Genomic DNA, 20,510 nt, shown 5'->3' on the forward strand with positions numbered 1-20,510 from the left:
ACCCTGCCTTCTCCACCACGATGAACCAAAACTCCTCAGAAACTGAGCCAAATTAAACCTTGCATTGTTTCTTTTTTTCTGTCAGGCATTTTGGTAATAACATAAATGTAACTAACATGACCTATGAAATGGGATTTGTAATTAGACATTTAGATATTTTTTTACTGAGACACCATTATGATTATAAATGCCATGGATCTCAGCCCAGATGACACTGTGGATCTTCAGAGTCCCCGGTGTGATCTGCCTGATGAGTTCATCCTTCTCTCAGTAGACATTAGCCTCTTCCATTTGATTTGAGGAGGTTTGGATTTCCACTTCACTGGCAAATGAATTCCTCCCCGCAAAGCCTGGCATAGATGACCCCAAATCTTCAGAAATGAGTACATTTCATGCCATTAGCAGACGGACAGATATATGTGAGAGCTTCCTCCTGCATTCTACATTTCTCATGGGATAAACTCACATTTTTTTTAGCTTCATGAGCAAATGGCTCCCAGGTGCTGGCAACATGTGCTATGTATGGTAAGGTCACTGAGGCATAACAAACACTCCACTGGGTTGTTCTTGATAGATACATGTGTTATCCTCAGGTTTAAATCATAGTCCATTACTGTGACCTGCCCACGCTCTGGGTTTTCACCTTGGGAGAGAATGTCAGAGAGAACTCTTTGGTTTTTTGTTTGCTTGCTTGCTTGCTTGCTTGCTTGCTTGCTTGCTTGCTTGGTGTTTTTGTTTTCCCCCATGGTAACATAAAGTGCAAGTCCATTCTGATTTCTAGTTACAAATGTAAGCTGGAGAACATATGCCTGAGTGACAGCCAAGAATCTGACTGCATCCTGGGAGGACAGAAGGACAACTATTCCACTGCACGGCTCCAAGAAGCCCTGTCCCTGAATGAGTTCCTTAATGGTGCCCTTCCTCTGGGAAACCAGAAATAGGAATGTGTGAGTGGTAGAAATATTCCTCATGTGAAACTGGGGGTCAAAATCCATTTTAATCTCCTTTTATTTTATTTTTTATTTAGCTAATATTAATGAAGGACTAGGATAAAGTTAAATCATATTTTTTATCCACGTTCATCTCTACATCCACAGTTTTTCCACCTTTTGTGTTCAGAGAAGGACATACACTACAGAGAAGCACTACACTAGCCTCTAGCAATGCAAATAAATGGAGGGTGGTAGAGTTACCAGTAAGTTAGACTGTAGTCGAGGTGCAGTCACCAACACAAAGTTTATAATTCAACCTTGTCTGGAGAGCATGACTTCTGGTCTGAGTTTTGTCTTAGCTTAATTCATTCAAGTGATTAGGCAGTTATGGCTTACATTTGTGAAATATGTCTTCCAGGATATATGGACGTACATAACCATCCAGACCAACTATTGCACCATAGATGAAAGCTAAACTTTGAGAATAGAAAGTACGGGTGGTGTAGACTTGGTATTTGGAGAACTTTAATAATGAAAGATGTGGAGAAACAGTTGTGAGTTGAGCAGATTTAAAAATTGTTTTTGCAGGAAAGGAATATAGGAAATCACACAGGCTGACCAAAAAGTTGTTCCCAAAGTGGAACATTTCAGAATTGAAAAAGGAATACTAAAATAAAGTTAAAAAATTTCAATCTCCAGATATTCTCTTAAAATTGTTCAGTGGATGCTCTTAAAAATTAAAAATGGGGAAGTCCCACACCGGCGGATCCCGGACCACAGCAGCTCTCTGCTCCCAAACCCGGTGGGAGAGAGACCTCACCGCCTGATCAGGTGGGCACTCCTGAGGCTGCAGAGCGGAGGAGACCACCAACACTGCCCACCCCTGCCCACATCCCTGGCCCAAGAGGCAACTGTATAAGGCCTCTGGGTTCCCGTAGGGGAGGGCCCGGGAGCGGCAGGACCCCTGCGCCTGAGACACTGCCGGAACCTGAAGGAAACAGACCGGATAAACAGTTCTCTGCACCCAAATCCCGTGGGAGGGAGAGCTGAACCTTCAGAGAGGCGGACACGCCTGGGAAACCAGAAGAGACTGCACTCTGTGCACATCCAGGCGCCAGAGGAAAACACCAAACGTCATCTGAAACCCTGGTGCACGGAGGCTCCCAGAAGGAGCGGCACAGATTTTCCCGGTTGCTGCCACAGCGGAGAGGACTTAGGCAGTACCCCACGAGCAAACTTGAGCCTTGGAACCACAGGTAGGACCAATTTTTCCCCTGCAAGAAACCTGCCTGGTGAACTCAAGACACAGGCCCACAGGAACAGCTGAAGACCTGTAGAGAGGAAAAACTACACGCCCGAAAGCAGAACACTCTGTCCCCATAACTGGCTGAAAGAAAACAGGAAAACAGGTCTACAGCACTCCTGACACACAGGTTATAGGACAGTCTAGCCACTGTCAGAAATAGCAGAACAAAGTAACACTAGAGATAATCTGATGGCGAAAGGCAAGCACAGGAACCCAAGCAACAGAAACCAAGACTACATGGCATCATCGGAGCCCAATTCTCCCACCAAAGCAAACACGGAATATCCAAACACACCAGAAAAGCAAGACCTAGTTTCAAAATCATATTTGATCATGATGCTGGAGGACGTCAAGAAAGACATAAAGAACTCCCTTAGAGAACAAGTAGAAGCCTACAGAGAGGAATCGCAAAAATCCCTGAAAGAATTCCAGGAAAACACAATCAAACAGTTGAAGGAATTAAAAATGGAAATAGAAGCAATCAAGAAAGAACACATGGAAACAACCCTGGACATAGAAAATCAAAAGAAAAGACAAGGAGCTGTAGATACAAGCTTCACCAACAGAATTCAAGAGATGGAAGAGAGAATCTCGGGAGCAGAAGATTCCATAGAAATCATTGACTCAACTGTCAAAGATAATGTAAAGCGGAAAAAGCTACTGGTCCAAAACATACAGGAAATCCAGGACTCAATGAGAAGATCAAACCTAAGGATAATAGGTATAGAAGAGAGTGAAGACTCCCAGCTCAAAGGACCAGTAAATATCTTCAACAAAATCATGGAAGAAAACTTCCCTAACCTAAAAAAAGAGATACCCATAGGCATACAAGAAGCCTACAGAACTCCAAATAGATTGGACCAGAAAAGAAACACCTCCCGTCACATAATTGTCAAAACACCAAACGCACAAAATAAAGAAAGAATATTAAAAGCAGTAAGGGAAAAAGGTCAAGTAACATATAAAGGCAGACCTATCAGAATCACACCAGACTTTTCGCCAGAAACTATGAAGGCCAGAAGATCCTGGACAGATGTCATACAGACCATAAGAGAACACAAATGCCAGCCCAGGTTACTGTATCCTGCAAAACTCTCAATTAACATAGATGGAGAAACCAAGATATTCAACCAAGTAGAAACAAAAAGGACCATAGAAAGAATCAACAGAACCAAAAGTTGGTTCTTTGAGAAAATCAACAAGATAGATAAACCCTTAGCCAGACTAACGAGAGGACACAGAGAGTGCGTCCAAATTAACAAAATCAGAAATGAAAAGGGAGACATAACTACAGATTCAGAGGAAATTCAAAAAATCATCAGATCTTACTATAAAAACCTATATTCAACAAAACTTGAAAATCTTCAGGAAATGGACAAAACCAAATTTACACAATATCTTTCTACAAGTCCAGCACTACAAAGGATAATAAAGGGTAAAGTCCAACATAAGGAGGCAAGCTATACCCTAGAAGCAAGAAACTAATCATCTTGGCAACAAAACAAAGAGAATGAAAGCACACAATCATAACCTCACTTCCAAATATGAATATAACGGGAAGCAATAATCACTATTCCTTAATATCTCTCAATATCAATGGCCTCAACTCCCCAATAAAAAGACATAGATTAACAAACTGGATACGCAACGAGGACCCTGCATTCTGCTGCCTACAGGAAACACACCTCAGAGACAAAGACAGACATTACCTCAGAGTGAAAGGCTGGAAAACAATTTTCCAAGCAAATGGTCAGAAGAAGCAAGCTGGAGTAGCCATTCTAATATCAAATAAAATCAATTTTCAACTAAAAGTCATCAAAAAAGATAAGGAAGGACACTTCATATTCATCAAAGGAAAAATCCACCAAGATGAAGTCTCAATCCTAAATATCTATGCCCCAAATACAAGGGCACCTACATATGTAAAAGAAACCTTACTAAAGCTCAAAACACACATTGCACCTCACACGATAATAGTGGGAGATTTCAACACCCCACTCTCATCAATGGACAGATCATGGAAACAGAAATTAAACAGAGATGTAGACAGACTAAGAGAAGTCATGAGCCAAATGGACTTAACGGATATTTATAGAACATTCTATCCTAAAGCAAAAGGATATACCTTCTTCTCAGCTCCTCATGGTACTTTCTCCAAAATTGACCATATAATTGGTCAAAAAACGGGCCTCAACAGGTACAGAAAGATAGAAATAATCCCATGCGTGCTATCAGACCACCACGGCCTAAAACTGGTCTTCAATAACAATAAGGGAAGAATGCCCACATATACGTGGAAATTGAACAATGCTCTACTCAATGATAACCTGGTCAAGGAAGAAATAAAGAAAGAAATTAAAAACTTTTTAGAATTTAATGAAAATGAAGGTACAACATACCCAAACTTATGGGACACAATGAAAGCTGTGCTAAGAGGAAAACTCATAGCGCTGAGTGCCTGCAGAAAGAAACAGGAAAGAGCATATGTCAGCAGCCTGACAGCACACCTAAAAGCTCTAGAACAAAAAGAAGCAAATACACCCAGGAGGAGTAGAAGGCAGGAAATAATCAAACTCAGAGCTGAAATCAACCAAGTAGAAACAAAAAGGACCATAGAAAGAATCAACAGAACCAAAAGTTGGTTCTTTGAGAAAATCAACAAGATAGATAAACCCTTAGCCAGACTAACGAGAGGACACAGAGAGTGCGTCCAAATTAACAAAATCAGAAATGAAAAGGGAGACATAACTACAGATTCAGAGGAAATTCAAAAAATCATCAGATCTTACTATAAAAACCTATATTCAACAAAACTTGAAAATCTTCAGGAAATGGACAATTTCCTAGACAGATACCAGGTATCGAAGTTAAATCAGGAACAGATAAACCAGTTAAACAACCCCATAACTCCTAAGGAAATAGAAGCAGTCATTAAAGGTCTCCCAACCAAAAAGAGCCCAGGTCCAGGGTTTAGTGCAGAATTCTATCAAACCTTCATAGAAGACCTTATACCAATATTATCCAAACTATTCCACAAAATTGAAACAGATGGAGCACTACCGAATTCCTTCTATGAAGCCACAATTACTCTTATACCTAAACCACACAAAGACCCAACAAAGAAAGAGAACTTCAGACCAATTTCCCTTATGAATATCGACGCAAAAATACTCAATAAAATTCTGGCAAACCGAATTCAAGAGCACATCAAAATAATCATCCACCATGATCAAGTAGGCTTCATCCCAGGCATGCAGGGATGGTTTAATATAAAGAAAACCATCAACGTGATCCATCATATAAACAAACTGAAAGAACAGAACCACATGATCATTTCATTAGATGCTGAGAAAGCATTTGACAAAATTCAACACCCCTTCATGATAAAAGTCCTGGAAAGAATAGGTATTCAAGGCCCATACCTAAACATAGTAAAAGCCATATACAGCAAACCAGTTGCTAACATTAAACTAAATGGAGAGAAACTTGAAGCAATCCCACTAAAATCAGGGACTAGACAAGGCTGCCCACTCTCTCCCTACTTATTCAATATAGTTCTTGAAGTTCTAGCCAGAGCAATCAGACAACAAAAGGAGATCAAGGGGATACAGATCGGAAAAGAAGAGGTCAAAATATCACTATTTGCAGACGACATGATAGTATATTTAAGTGATCCCAAAAGTTCCACCAGAGAACTACTAAAGCTGATAAACAACTTCAGCAAAGTGGCTGGGTATAAAATTAACTCAAATAAATCAGTTGCCTTCCTCTATACAAAAGAGAAACAAGCCGAGAAAGAAATTAGGGAAACGACACCCTTCATAATAGACCCAAATAATATAAAGTACCTCGGTGTGACTTTAACCAAGCAAGTAAAAGATCTGTACAATAAGAACTTCAAGACACTGAGGAAAGAAATTGAAGAAGACCTCAGAAGATGGAAAGATCTCCCATGCTCATGGATTGGCAGGATTAATATAGTAAAAATGGCCATTTTACCAAAAGCAATCTACAGATTCAATGCAATCCCCATCAAAATACCAATCCAATTCTTCAAAGAGTTAGACAGAACAATTTGCAAATTCATCTGGAATAACAAAAAACCCAGGATAGCTAAAGCTATCCTCAACAATAAGAGGACTTCAGGGGGAATCACTATCCCTGAACTCAAGCAGTATTACAGAGCAATAGTGATAAAAACTGCATGGTATTGGTACAGAGACAGACAGATAGACCAATGGAATAGAATTGAAGACCCAGAAATGAACCCACACACCTATGGTCACTTGATTTTTGACAAAGGAGCCAAAACCATCCAATGGAAAAAAGATAGCATTTTCAGCAAATGGTGCTGGTTCAACTGGAGGGCAACATGTAGAAGAATGCAGATCGATCCATGCTTATCACCATGTACAAAGCTTAAGTCCAAGTGGATCAAGGACCTCCACATCAAACCAGACACACTCAAACTAATAGAAGAAAAACTAGGGAAGCATCTGGAACACATGGGCACTGGAAAAAATTTCCTGAACAAAACACCAATGGCTTATGCTCTAAGATCAAGAATCGACAAATGGGATCTCATAAAACTGCAAAGCTTCTGTAAGGCAAAGGACACTGTGGTTAGGACAAAACGGCAACCAACAGATTGGGAAAAGATCTTTACCAATCCTATAACAGATAGAGGCCTTATATCCAAAATATACAAAGAACTCAAGAAGTTAGACCGCAGGGAAACAAATAACCCTATTAAAAAATGGGGTTCAGAGCTAAACAAAGAATTCACAGCTGAGGAATGCCGAATGGCTGAGAAACACCTAAAGAAATGTTCAACATCTTTAGTCATAAGGGAAATGCAAATCAAAACAACCCTGAGATTTCACCTCACACCAGTGAGAATGGCTAAGATCAAAAACTCAGGTGACAGCAGATGCTGGCGAGGATGTGGAGAAAGAGGAACACTCCTCCATTGTTGGTGGGATTGCAGACTGGTAAAACCATTCTGGAAATCAGTCTGGAGGTTCCTCAGAAAATTGGACATTGAACTGCCTGAGGATCCAGCCATACCTCTCCTGGGCATATACCCAAAAGATGCCTCAACATATAAAAGAGACACGTGCTCCACTATGTTCATCGCAGCCTTATTTATAATAGCCAGAAACTGGAAAGAACCCAGATGCCCTTCAACAGAGGAATGGATACAGAAAATGTGGTACATCTACACAATGGAATATTACTCAGCTATCAAAAACAACGAGTTTATGAAATTCGTAGGCAAATGGTTGGAACTGGAAAATATCATCCTGAGTGAGCTAACCCACTCACAGAAAGACATACATGGTATGCACTCATTGATAAGTGGCTATTAGCCCAAATGCTTGAATTACCCTAGATCCCTAGAACAAAGGAAACTCAAGACGGATGATCAAAATGTGAATGCTTCACTCCTTCTTTAAATGAGGAAAAAGAATACCCTTGGCAGGGAAGGGAGAGGCAAAGATTAAAACAGAGACTGAAGGAACACCCATTCAGAGCCTGCCCCACATGTGGCCCATACATATACAGCCACCCAATTAGACAAGATGGATGAAGCAAAGAAGTGCAGACCGACAGGAGCCGGATGTAGATCGCTCCTGAGAGACACAGCCAGAATACAGCAAATACAGAGGCGAATGCCAGCAGCAAACCACTGAACTGAGAATAGGTCCCCCATTGAAGGAATCAGAGAAAGAACTGGAAGAGCTTGAAGGTGCTCGAGACCCCAAAAGTACAACAATGTCAAGCAACCAGAGCTTCCAGGGACTAAGCCACTACCTAAAGACTATACATGGACTGACCCTGGACTCTGTCCCCATAGGTAGCAATGAATATCCTAGTAAGAGCACCAGTGGAAGGGGAAGCCCTGGGTCCTGCTAAGACTGAACCCCCAGTGAACTAGACTATGCGGGGAGGGTGGAAATGGGGGGAGGTTTGGGAGGGGAACACCCATAAGGAAGGGGAGGGGGGAGGGTGATGTTTGTCCGGAAACCGGGAAAGGGAATAACACTTGAAATGTATATAAGAAATACTCAAGTTAATAAAAAAAAAATTAAAAATGATATATGCCTATGAAGTATAAACACATTTGTTTACCTACATGCTAGAAATATAGGCAGGATCTATTCTTGATATAAATGTTTGAGCTCAGGTTTACATAGGTACTAAATATACACTTCAAATAATGAGATAAAAATTTCTTGAAGAGTCAGCACAAACCATTAAGACTTAAAGTGATGTGTCTGGATGTCCATTGACAAGGCAGCCTTGTATTGGCTCTTTTTTTTATTAGATATATTTCTTTACTTACATTTCAAATGTTATGCCGTTTCCTGGTGTCCCATCCATAAGTCCCCATCCCCAACCCCTCCCCCATACAGGTGTTCCCCCCATCCACCCCCTTTACCCCCCGACATTCCCCTTCATTGGGGGTCCAACCTTGGCAGGACCAAGGGCTTCCCCTTCCACTGGTGCCTCAACAAGACTATTCTCTGCTCCATATGCAGTTAGAGTCCTGGGTCAGTCCATGTATAGTCTTTGGTTTAGTCCCTGGAAGCTCTGGTTGGTTGGAATTGTTGTTCTAATGGGGTTGCAAGCCCCTTCAGCTCTTTCAGTCTTTCCTATTATTCCCCCCAAAGGTGTCCTTTTCCCAGTTCAGTGGTTTGCTGCTAGCATTTACCTCTGTATTGGACATGCTCTGGATGTGTCTCTCAGGAGAGATCTATGTCCTGTCCCTTTCAGCATGCACTTTTAGCTTCATCAATCTTACCTAGTTTCGGTGGCTGTATATATATATATGGGCCACATGTTGGGCAGACTCTGAAAGGCCGTTCCTTCGCTTGTTGCTCTAAACTTTGCTTCCATATCCCCTCCTATGGATATTTTTCCCCTTTTAAGAAGGAGTGGGAGCATCCACATTTTGGTCATCCTTCTTGAGCTTCCTGTGGTCTGTGGATTGCATCTTGCGTAATTTGAGCTTTTGGGCTAATATCCACATATCAGTGAGTGCATACCAAGTGTGTTTTTCTGTGATTGGGTTTCCTCACTCAGGATGATATTTTCTGGGGGAATTACCATCCCTGACTTCAAGCAGTATTACAGAGTAATAGTCATAAAGACTGTATGGTATTGATACAGAGACAGGCAGATAGATCAGTGGATCAGAATTGAAGACCCAGAAATGAACCCACACACCTATGGTCACTTGATCTACAACAAAGGAGCTAAAACCATCCAATGGAAGAAAGATAGCATTTTCAACAAATGGTGCTGGTTCAACTGGAGGTCAGCATGTATAAGAATTCAAATCGATCCAATTCTTATCACTCTGTACAAAGCTTAAGTCCAAGTGGATCAAGGACCTCAACATCAAACCAGATACACTCAAATTAATAGAAGAAAAGTGGGGAAGAGTCTCAAACACATAGGCATTGGGGAAATTTTCCTGAACAAAACACCAATGGCTTATGTTCTAAGATCAAAAATCAACAAATGGGACCTCATAAAACTGCAAAGTTTTTATTGGCTTTTGTTGTTGTTGTTGTTTTTTCCTTTTTTTCTTTATTAATTTGAGTATTTCTTATTTACATTTCGAATGTTATTCTCTTTCCCGTTCTCAGTTCAGTGGTTTGCTGCTGGCATTTGCCTATGTATTTGCTGTATTCTGGCTGTGTCTCTCAGGAGAGATCTACATCCGGTTCCTGTCGGTCTGCACTTCTTTGCTTCATCCATCTTGTCTAATTGGGTGGCTGTATATGTATGGGCCACATGTGGGGCAGGCTCTGAATGGGTGTTCCTTCTGTGTCTGTTTTAATCTTTGCCTCTCTATTCCCTGCCAAGGGTATTCTTGTTCCCCTTTTAAAGAAGGAGTGAAGCATTCACATTTTGATCATCCGTCTTGAGTTTCATGTGTTCTGTGCATCTAGGGTAATTCAAACCTTTGGACTAATATCCACTTATCAATGAGTGCATACCATGTGTGTTTTTCTGTGATTGGGTTACCTCACTCAGGATGATATTTTCCAGTTCCAACCATTTGCCTATGAATTTCATAAAGTCATTGTTTTTGATAGCTGAGTAATATTCCATTGTGTAGATGTACCACATTTTCTGTGTCCATTCCTCTGTTGAAGGGCATCTGGGTTCTTTCCAGCTTCTGGCTATTATAAATAAGGCTGCGATGACAGAGTGGAGCACATGTCTTTTTTATATGTTGGGGCATCTTTTGGGTATATGCCCAAGAGAGGTATAGCTGGGTCCTCAGGTAGTTCAATGTCCAACTTTCTGAGGAACCTCCAGACTGATTTCCAGAATGGTTGTACCAGTCTGCAATCCCACCAACAATGGAGGAGTGTTCCTCTTTCTCCGAATCCTCGCCAGCATCTGCTGTCACCTGAGTTTTTGATCTTAGCCATTCTCACTGGTGTGAGGTGAAATCTCAGGGTTGTTTTGATTTGCATTTCCCTTATGACTAAAGATGTTTATATTGGCTCTTAATGGGAACGAGTCAGGCTTTAACAGCCTTGGGAAGTCTCATCCTTACATTTGCTGCCTTCAGTACACATGCCTCACTTTGCTTCATGCCTGGAGCATTCCTCTGTGAAGATCTTATGGTCCAGGTACCTCCAGTACCCTGGGGTCTCCATAGCATCTTAGACATCACTTTCACAGCTTCACTTAATGGCCTCTGAGAGCTATTCTGTAGAAAATCTGACCCTTCCACATACATAGTGCCTGGTCTCTGTGGTGGTGCAAGCCTCTCACCCCAACACGGTTTGTGCCTGCATTACTGCTATCATTGCATGAAACTGCTGTGTGCTACCACTTGGAAATGGAGCTTGGTTCCCTTGACCCATGGTTGCACTGGCCTCCATATGCCTTCCAGGCTCAGTCTAGGTAGTTGCTTTTTGGTGGCATTAGGCTCTCAAGATAAACTTGCACAAGCTGGCACCTTTGTTGGGTGGAGTCTCAATGCCATGCAGGAGGGTTCTCTTTAATGATACCCATCTGATATCTAATAATTACTGCTGCTTTTGTCTGTATTCCTAAACTATGTTTTGCTCTTTGCTTCACCAAACTGCACACTTTCCTATGTTTCTGTTCCTTTCTGTTCTTTCCCACTGCAGCCTTGGTGGGTGGTAACCATGCTGTAGCCTGAATACTGTCTTGAAAAGAAATTATCCTATTACTCAAATTCTGAAAACAGGGCAGAAAAATAAATTAAAAATGAAACCAGAAACAAAATAACAACAACAACAACAACAACAACAACAACAACAAAACCACGGTCAGTATACAGCCCAGTGTCTTGTCAAACATAGCATGAATAGCCTCTAGCCAGTTTCTGGTAAAGTCCTTGTTCCCTTCTGACACCTCATGAGCCAAGCCCCATCCACTATCTATGGGTTGTGGTGTGTGTGTTTGTAGGGTGTTTTTAAGTGTTCTAGCTTTCCAAACCCCAGCAGATTGGCCTATTGAGCTGTGCTTACAGTGTCTGGCACTTCTCTAGTTTGCAGCTTCAATTTTTTTTCCTTTCCTCATGCAAATCAAGTTCCAAAGGCCTGTGAACCATATGGTCAGGTTTACCACAGCAACGGCCTCATTTCTTAATGAAGTGTGCGTGCATGCTCATGTGTGCACCCCACCCCATCCTCCTGCTTGCACATGTGTGGCGTGCACATGTGTGTGTTTGTGTGTGTGTGTGTGTGCCTGTCTGTGTGTATGTCTGCATGCTCATGTGTGCACTGTGCCTCTGTGTGTGTGCCTTGGTGTGTGTGTGTGTGTGTATGTGTGTGTGTGTCTGTGTGTGTGCCTTGGTGTGTGTGTGTGTGTATGTGTGTCTGTGTGTGTGCCTTGGTGTGTGTGTGTGTGTGTGTGTGTTCTGTACTTTTCTCATTGCTATAAGACTCTTGATAAAAAGCAATCTATAGGAGGAGGCATTTATTTGACTTTAGTCAAGTCTATCACTATGGGAAAGCACAGCTGCAAATACAGCTGATCACACTGTGCCTGCGGAAAGGACAGAGAAAAAAATGAATGTGGTACTCTGCTTAATTTCTCTTTTTATTCAGTATGGGGTTCTAGTCTATAGGGTGGAGCTTCTCACATTCAGAATGGATCTTCCCCCTTCAGCTGAACCCTCATAGACACTTAGAAGTATGTTTCCAGACCCATATCATCATGATTATAATTTTGAATTACCTCCTCATAGTTGATAAATTCTAGGACATTTTCTCCTAACTCCAGTAAGAACAAAGAATTGTTTCTTAGACAGTTTTTCTATAATTTCTCTCTCAAGGGAATCATCCTTTTTCCTCTCAAATGTCCAAGTAGAGAGATATTTGCTAGAATGGAGCAATTAACATTTGTGTATGGTCTTGGCTCGCTGAAATCTTCCAGCCCTGGAGACAATTCTGGGTGTATAATATCTTGATGGCCTCTGGCTGGATTCCATTGTGGGAGAATTTCAGTTTACCCTGAATTGCCTCTTGGTCCCTAGTGAATTGTGATCCCAAATGTGTCAGACCCAGTCCTCTACCTCAACAACACTGGAGGACTTGGCTGCTGTAGGTTCCTTACTATCCTCTGCTCACAGGGGCACCACTCTGCAACCTTGCCTGTGGCTAATTCCCTGGGAAAGGATCCCACACCCAGTTCTGCATCCTGCCAACTCATTGCAGAAAGTTCCTGTCTCTGAGTGACTACCCCTAAATACCTCATCCTTGTTTGGTACTCGGTCTCTGTCTCTGTCTCTCTCTGTCTCTGTCTCTCTCTGTCTCTGTCTCTCTCCATCTCTGTCCCTCTGTCTCTGTCTCTCTGTCTCTCTGTCTCTGTCTCTCTCTGTCTCTCTCCATCTCTGTCCCTCTGTCTCTGTCTCTCTGTTTCTGTATCAGTGGCTGGCTATCTATCTATCTATCTATCTATCTATCTATCTATCTATCTGTCTATCTATCTCTGGGACCTAACACACACACACACACACACACACACACACACACACACACACACACACACATCCCAGGACTGTCTCAAAACCATATCAGCAATTCTACGCATGCCCTGCATGCTTTCTGGGCCCTGAGATCCCAACGATGCAGCCAAGCTTCCCCGCATCTCAGGTCTTTCCACCACAGTTGTTCTTTTGCTGGCAGAGGGCACTCACTTCTTTTACTTCTAGAGACAAACTCAGAAACGTAGATTAGATTGTAAAGGTGTATATCTTCTTTGTTTTGTTAATTTACTTATCTACTCTGGGAGGTAACGTTCTCCATGCTGTTCATCCCTCCCCCATCTCACTCACAGAGTATTTTAACTCAACAGTGTTGGATCAGACTCTCTGTTTGCCTCCCAGTCTCATGAATCTTGAGGGAGAAGCATGTTCCATGGCCATAACATTGTTAAAGACCCTATCTGATGCCTTCTTGGTCCCTGCTAAGCCTCATCCTGTAACCTCTCACACATTAAAACAGTAATGTTTATTTCCCTCAGGGAAAGTACAGATTGTACCCCAGAACAAAGGGTACATTGCATGGGTTTGGTTTTAAATTAGACCTTGTGGTTTAGTCTAACATTACAGAGGTGGTCTTGGGAGCTGGAATTTAAAAAAAAGTAGCTTTCTAAACACTAAATTGTCTTTTAAACATCAGAAAGTAAAACCTGATGGAACAACTGACTGAATCAGGCGAGAATGCAGCCTATGGCGTCAGGGAAGTCCTAGCTCCGTGGGGAAAATACTAAGAGACCATCCCAGGAAGAAGAGAGAAAGGTCAGAGAAAGAAACACGGCTGAAAACTTGTGTGGGGTCCCTTAAGATTCTGGCCTCCCGGCTTCAAGGATAGGGTTAGGGTTAAGGTTAGGTTTAGGGGGTTAGGGGGTAGGGTTAAAGATAGGGTTGAGGTTAGGGTTAGGGTTAGGGGTTTAGGGTTAATTTTAGGGTTTGTGTAGGACTCAGAATGAGAAGAACAGATGAGGAGGACAGATGGAGATAGGAAAGTACAGTTACCAAAACAAGAAGACAGAGGTAGACTGTGTTGATAAGTTTAGAAGGCACTGTTGCCATCACCAGGGTTTCCTAAATATACTTCCTTCTGAGCATGTGCCTTCCTAAAACAAAGGTCAGCCATTACTTTGGTCACCAAAATAAGACAAGATGAGATGATTATCTTTACTTTTGATTTTAACAAAAGCACCAAAAATGAGTCTTCAGGGTCTTCCCTGCTACATAAATCTGAAGGGAAGGCACACAAGACCCTACCAGTCTGGACTCCTAGTGGGCACAACAGTGATTTTGGTTTCTATTTTCCTCTTACCTATTTCATTTCTCAATTTGTGCTCATATGAAAGGCTAAACATAAGTGGTTTGGGGGTAAAGGTCATGACTTGAGTTTTGAATATGTGGTTACATGACCCATTCAAGAATACATGTTAAGAGTATAGGTCTGCATATAGATCCAGCTCATGGAGAAGTTTCCAGTCCTAAGTGCTAAAACTGACTCTCAAATCACACATATACTTCTCTCTCTCTCTCTCTCTCTCTCTCTCTCTCTCTCTCTCTCTAAAAGTTACAGGATGGGTACAGATGGATTAAGAGGCATCAAAGTTCAAAGAGGCCTTACAGGAGACAGGGAGCTAATACAGCTGAGAGTCCATCCAAGTGGCTACTATGTACTAATAATAATGTTGCTAAAGGATAAGTCAAGTCACAGGGTCCTGGGGTCAAGCCCAGGGATAACGGTGAAGTGCCGTTAAAGTAAAATGCAGGAACAGGTCCAAATGAGCTGGTGGATAGAGGACGGATGGATGGATGGATGAATGGATGGATGGATGGATGGATGGATGGATGGATGGATGGATGGATGGATGGACAAAGAGATGGACAGATGGCTATGCAAGTGGATAGGTGATTGAATGGGTACATGGACAGACAGATAGATGGTTAGATGATGCTTGAGATGGGCAGTTATCTGCTTGTGGTCCCTTGACATGCACATCAGGAAGTCATATGACAGGTCAGTGGGGTTGTTGTCATCGTCATCCAGGAGTCTTTCTTCTTGGGGTCCAAGTGAGGGTATTTAAACCTTTCTTGATTTTATGTGTTTGAAAGGTTTCCATACCTGGTTTTCCTGATGTGATTGCAATACCCTCATGTGTTCCAACTTACTTTAATAAGCTCAAAGATAATGTTTTTGAACTTCCATGAATACGCCATTGATCAATGAATGTACCTCATTCATTGGTGGTGCTAATGACATCTAGAACGTCCTGCCTCTGCATCAGCCTTCAAACAGGAGTCAAACGCCGCCTATAAAGTGGAGTCACTCAAGACCAGCCATGTTCTGAAACTACTTTCACACAAAAGAGAGTAACTGGAAGCAGAGCACAGCCTGACCTCAACAAGAGGGTCTGAGGGGTAACCAGTGATTGTGGCTATCCTGGGGGGATCCTAGGGAATGTGGCTTTCCTGTTAGGGGGTCTGATTCAAAATATTTCTTCTACAATCTTCATTCATTCATTTTATCTGTCTGTCTCTGTGTCTCTCTGTCTCTTTGTCTCTGCCTCTCTCTCTCCCTCCCTCCCTCCCTCCACCCTCCCTCCCTTTCTCTGCTTCCAGCTCTTGGTGTAAGTCCTACTCCCTTTGAGAGACCTTCCATGCCTACACTAAGCTAAATTAAATCATCTACTACAAATTCTCAGAATTTATACTATCCTAAATTTTTTAGATGAGTCTCTCTAAATAGCCTAGATGGCCTGGAACTCACAGAGATCAATTACCCCTGCCTTTTGAGTAATGGTATTCAAGGCATGGGCCACCATGGCCAGCACCATCCTGAACTTTTAAGGCTGTGTCTACCACAATTTGTATCTCCACATTTATTACTCCACACGTCTTATGGACTGTATCTTCCCTGTGACTTGGAGAACAATGTTCTCTGCACTCAGGAAGCATAGCACACCCACCACAGAGGCTGAGAAAAAGCAATTTAAGTGGTTTGTGGAAACAAAACTTGTTTTGCTATCTAGGCTTTCTTTCCTCGAAGGTAAACCCCACTTCTAAGAAACCATGGCAAATCAGTCCCTGTGACTCACAGAACTGGTCTACAACACCGTGGTGAGGTTCAGCAACTCGAGGCCATGGCATAAGGTCAGGTGGCATCTCAGAACCCTGTCCTTCACACTAGACTTGACCAGAACCATGTGTCATCTCTACAAGTGATATCCACCTGTCTAAATTCTTGCACCAGGCTGTCTCTCTAGTCCTTCCCCTTCCTCCTTCTCCAGGACCCTCTCCATCTCTTTCTCCCTCCAAAGCTCAAAGCTGTGACAGCAGAGTGGTAGGACAGAGGCACAACTTCAGACCCATACACACCTGTGTTCAGGTTCTGACTCGGGTAAGTAAAGCTGTGTGAACTAGGAGAAGTTCCCTAAGCCCACAGAGCCTATATTCACATGTATGATACACATGTATGATGAATGGGAACATTAATTTTCAAACTGTGTGTAAAACAAGTATCCTGTATCATACCTTAAGTACATTGGTACTTGAAATCTGAAGATATATGTTAAATTGTCTGATGTGCCACAAGTGAGCACATTACTGCCCAGACAATCTATTTGCAGTGTATGGACACACCCACCAAGGGAGGCCTGAGTCAGAGCCCACTGAAATTAAGAATGTTCTAAGTTCATCTTTCATACTCTGGTACAACAAAACCAAAGCAGACCCTAAGAAGAACTTGCTGCAAATTATCTATGGCTTCAGGAGTTGCAATAAAGACAAGAAAATCAATCTTGAACTCCATCTTTTTTTTATCTTTATTAACTTGAGTATTTCTTATTTACATTTCAATTGTTATTCCCCTTCCCGGTTTCCGGGCCAACATCCCCCTAACCCCTCCCCATCCCATTCTTTATGGGTGTTCCCCTCCCCTTCCTCCCCCCATTACCTCCCTCCCCCCAACAATTATGTTCACTGGAGGTTCAGTCTTGGCAGGACCAAGGGCTTCCCCTTCCACTGGTGCTCTTACTAGGCTACTCATTGCTACCTATGAGGTTGGAGCCCAGGGTCAGTCTATGTATAGTCTATGGGTAGTGGCTTAATCCCTGGAAGCTCTGGTTGGTTGGCATTGTTGTTCATATGGGGGCTTGAGCCCCTTCAAGCTCTTCAAGTCCTTTCTCTGATTCCTTCAACCGGGGTCCCGTTCTCAGTTCAGTGGTTTGCTGCTGGCATTTGCCTATGTATTTGCTGTATTCTGGCTGTGAATACCATCTTCTAATTTCTTTGTGTGTATGTGTGTGTGTGTGTGTGTGTGTGTGTGTGTGTGTGTGTGTGTGTGTGTGTGTGGTTGCTATTCTGGAATAGAGAATGCAATTAAAATTAACTCTGGATTAGTTCACTTTCCTCAAAATGAACATTTGTCAGATTGTATCTGAGGGATCTGTAACATCTCTTTTGTAATTATTTTTAAATATATTAATGGGGATCTGGGTATTGTAGAAGAAGGGGAATGTTTCTAGAAGACAGGAGTTCTGGGTTCTGGCTCTGGTTTTGTGATTTACTGTGTGACCCATGGAAAGTCATGTCTTCTGGTTGGACACCATCTTCTCCATAAAATCGATCTGTTGCACCCTCACAGGATCGTCTAGGGTTCACAGAACCATGCATGTTAAAAGCAAAAATTACAACCAACCTTGTGATTACTACCCACGCTCTTGGAAAATATTACTGATAGACAAACTACACACACACAAGTCAGTTCTTACTGGGATTTGACACAAATGCCATATCGTGCCTATTGTTATTGGGATATAGAGGAATACCTGGCTTAGATTGTAATAAAAAGGATTCTTCCCTTTCCTTTTAAATGACAAAGGAAGGATGAAAACACCTGAGCTCCACTGTTGAAAATAATCACACTAGACAATCACAGCTCCAATGACCCATGGTGACTGGAAACTGGGTCACACGGCATGTACTCCCATACCTCCAAAGCACGGCAATCTGACGTGATGTTTGCCCTAAGTACTCTTTCAGGTTTCCCTAACTCTCAGCACCTTCACTGGTATCTTGGGACATTACCACCTAGAAAACATTTGAGTGCTGCAAACATTTGCTCAGCCCTTGTCAACAGGTGTTGTCTGTGAGCTCTGACACTTTCACGGGACATCTGGCATGAGGCATGGTGGCATAAAAAGTTCAATGGCTACAGACTAAATCTACCCATAACTGCTTAAGTTTTGGAGTGACTGTAACTTTTCATAAAGAGTACATGGTGTTCAAGGAAAGCTAAACCTGTCAAAGTTGGCACATGACTGCACCAGGTACCAGGTTTAACAGCTGTTATGGTGCAGTGGATTCACAACCCTATTAAACTTGGTCTTTCTGCCATTCCTGCTTAGAACAAACCAAATTCTTTCCTTTGTCTCTGATCCGTGAAACTGACAACGTTTATATCCAGATTAATGCTAGAGAGTGTAAAATTCTCCCTAAGAGAGACAAAAGCTTTCTGCCACACCGGTTGTAAGCTTCCTTGATCAACTGTGTGTCCCTAATCATTTTGGTGAGGGAAACCCAAGGAGAAGGGATCTTCTGAAAGGTTGGATGTATCTAGAGTTCCCCACTGTGCTACAACAGGTTCTACTTCAGATGCCTTCAGACTTCTAGAGTCTTTTGAAAACAAAATAGCCTTGGAGTAAGGGGAGCTCCTGTTACAGTGAGCCAGTCCCTCTTGACCTTTAGTTAGTGCTTCTTGATACCTTGCCTTTCACTCTAAAACAACATTTAAATTAGTCTGTACAGGTACATGCAAGTTCAGTATCATGAAATACTCTATTACACATTAAACATTACTTAAATCTGATGGAATGTGTCTATCCCTTCAAATATTTTTCATTGCTCCATTGTTAAGCAGAAAGCATATAAAATCTTTTCTGCTGGTTTTGAAAAAAAAAAAGTCCAGACAGCACATTCCTGCTGTCTACAGTCACCTGCTGCACAGAAATACAGCCGGGCTTCTTGTTCCTACCTAACTGACTGGTCAGCCTTTGCCCAGGCTGCCCTGCACACTCTCCTCCCACCTTCCAGTTATGTCTTTGAAATCCATGCTTTTTAGATTACATGCGTGACTGAGATCACGTGATTTTTGTCTTTATGTGTCACTAACCATAATGATTTCCAGTCCGTTCACGTCTTCCCACATGATAAAATCTTTTTGTTTGGCTATTTAGCATCCACAATACAGCTGCAATATATTTTCACTATCTGCTCATTCCTATCTACTCTCCTGTTGTTTCTATTTCTTTAATTTTTTTAAAATATTATTTTATTAAAACAGAATTGCTTCACTTTCTCCACTGCCTTTCCTCCCTCCAACCCCTCCCAGATACTGTCTTTAAACCCCTCCCCCATTCTCAAGTCGCTAGTCTCTTTCTCTTTGATTATTACTGTTTTATATAATCCTGTGTGTGTGTACACACAAAAAACATATAAATATAACCAGCTAAGTCCATTTTTGTTGGTGGTGTGGAATGCCTTCAAGGCTAACCACTTTGCATTGAACAACCAATAAGGGGCCTCATCCTTGGGAGAGGGTAAAGTTTCTATATAATAAATAAAGGGGTATGAATGTCTTAAAGAAAATTTCATTGTCTTCAGATTCACACCCAGGAGTGAGGTTTCTGGATCATTGTGATCTTTTTGATGAGCTCCCATGCTACTTTCCATAATGTCTGACCCACTTTCCGTGCCTACCACACCCCTGCCAGTACTATCTTTGGTCTTTTTGAAAATAGCCATTTTTACTAGGTTGTGGTAATATCTCAGTTTGGTTCTCATCTCCGTTTCCCTGGTAACAAGAGATGACCAGATTTGTTTTCAGATGCCTGCTTTTGAACATTTGCTTTTGAAAACTGTCTGTTTAGACCTACCACCTGTTCTCAGACTACTGTCACTGCTGCTGCTGTTTCTGACACTGACTTGTTCCTATATGCTGGACATATTCCCTCAGCAGATGCATGTGTTGAAAATATCTTCTCATGTTTTAGGTTGTCCTCTCATCCCGTTGGTTCTCACAGCCGTGAGGACACATTGTAATTTGATGAAAGTTCACTTTTTTGTCTATTTCTGTCTATGTTTCCTGTGGTCTTAGGGTCATGTCTAAAACCTCCTTGCAAACATTCTGACACATTTCTTCTGTGTTCTTTTAGGAAGCAGCATTTTTAAAGTCTGGGGGCATATTTAA

Source organism: Rattus norvegicus, chromosome 2 (genome assembly GCF_036323735.1).
Source record: "Rattus norvegicus strain BN/NHsdMcwi chromosome 2, GRCr8, whole genome shotgun sequence".
NCBI classification, from domain to species: Eukaryota; Metazoa; Chordata; class Mammalia; order Rodentia; family Muridae; genus Rattus; species Rattus norvegicus.